Raw genomic sequence first — 2012 nt, forward strand, 5'->3', positions numbered from 1 at the left:
ACAATAATTAGCACTCTATCCTCATGGGAACGATAATTTGGGCATTAATACTCTTTTTATTACTTGATGCGTGCACTTGCGCACTTAGGTTGGAACTAAGGAACGAATCTGTGTTCTGCAAGAACAGAGGAACGTCCCCTATCAGAACTTATATTTTTCCACCATCAGCAAACCACCCAACAAGTTTTTGGCGTCGTTGCCAGGGATAGAAACACTAATTGTTGTTCTTATCATTGTTTTCTAACACATATACTGTATATCTGACTTTACTTTTATATTTTTTTCTCTTTATCACTGAATCTGATGTGCATATATATACCCTGTGCTATTGGTTTTTGAGTGAAGAGTTTGAAACAGACTCTGACCACTCCATTGAAGTACCTAAGTTTCTCTTTGATCCTAAACCAGAACGTACACTCCATAGCAGAAGAAGGAACCTCAGGGAAGAATTTCCTGAAAACATGGCTGATCACAATAATAACAATGAAGAGGTTCCCCCTGAACGGAACTTCAGAACTTTGGCTGCTCCTTTCAGGAACAGACCAGATAGGGGAGTAATCCTTCCCCCTGTAGCACCAAATTTTCAACTAAAACCTATCATTTTCTATATGATTAGGGAAGCAGGGGTCTTCAATGGACTCCCTGCAAAAGATACTTACACACAACTCACAACATTCCAAGATATTTGTGATAATTTTAAAGCTGAGGGTGTAATAGAGGAGAGCATGAGAATGAGGTTGTTCCATCACTCCTTGGTCTTAAAAGCTAAAACATGGATGAAAACTCTCACCCCTAGATCAATCCACACATGGGAAGAACTCTCTAACAAGTTCATAGAGAGGTTTCTCTCAATGTCTCGACAAGCTGATGTTAGAGCTGAAATCTCTAACATCAGAATGTTTTATGGAGAAAATCTCTATGAAGCATGGGAGAGATACAAGGACATGATAAGAAAATGTCCAAACCATGGGGTAGAGAGTTGGGGAGTGTTACAATCTTTCTATAAGGGACTTGACCATACTTCTTAATCTCACCTAGATTTTGCTGCAGGAGGATATTTCTTTACATAAACACTTGAATCAAGGTACGAAATCATAGAAGGGACTGCTGAAAGATGTCTTCAATGGCCAATAGAAAGAGTGAGCCCAGTGAGGAAGCTAGGCATGCTAGAACTAGATAAACAAACAGCCATGGAAGCCCAACTGGCATCACTCATGAATGAAGTGAAGAACCTGAGAGCTGACCAAGCAGCACCAATGATGGAAGTCTTACAACTCACAGCAACTGAAACAGAACCATGCTCAGCCTGTGGTGACCTTCATGACTCAACAGACTGCCCATCCACTGCATTGGTGTGTTATGCAGAAAATTTTGGCAATAGGAACTTCACCAGAGACAATCAACAAGCAGAACGAAATACACATTCAAGCCCTGGAGGAACTATCATTAAGGATCAGAACCACAACACCCAATGAAGGCCACCCATTAACCAGAGACCATTTAACAACAATCAGCAACAGTGTCAGCAAGGTAGCAGCAGTGGAACGTTTGAACAAAGAAGAAACAACTACGTTCCGTTCCACAGAGATGACCAACGCATCAACACCCTGGAAAATTATGTCAAGGAATATGTCACCAGGAATGATGCAGTGGTCAGGAACATTGAGTCCCATCTGGGGAAGATTGCTGCCAACCTTCAAACCAGAACACCAGGATCACTACCAGGGGACACTGAGGTCCCCTCAACCATTTCTGAAACCCCTTGAGAGGTAAGTACCATGTCTAGCTAAAGACATTAAACTAAGCGCTGACTGGGAGGCAACCCAATAGATACATTTTGCTCTCTAACAAAGAGAAAAGTTTTGGGGTGGTTATCCATAACCACATAGCTCCCAAAAAGGAGGGAACGTCTGATGTTCCTCTCCAAAAAGTCCAAATAAAGTACGTTCCGTTCCTGGAACGTAGTTTTGGGTTGGTCCCTGACCACACAATCCCAATGAAAAGGAGAAACC

General features: G+C 41.9%; 1 non-coding gene across 1 annotated transcript; it reads right to left on the reverse strand.

Moving 5' to 3' along the window:
- Positions 1-866: 866 nt before the first annotated feature.
- Positions 867-973, reverse strand: LOC133287983 (small nucleolar RNA R71). The gene has a single exon (XR_009748313.1). It is a non-coding gene; the product is annotated as a small nucleolar RNA R71 (small nucleolar RNA).
- Positions 974-2012: the final 1039 nt, after the last annotated feature.

Source organism: Gastrolobium bilobum, unplaced genomic scaffold (genome assembly GCF_033153095.1).
Source record: "Gastrolobium bilobum isolate Gb01-03AN ecotype WA unplaced genomic scaffold, APGP_CSIRO_Gbil_v1 utg212297, whole genome shotgun sequence".
Taxonomy (NCBI): domain Eukaryota; kingdom Viridiplantae; phylum Streptophyta; class Magnoliopsida; order Fabales; family Fabaceae; genus Gastrolobium; species Gastrolobium bilobum.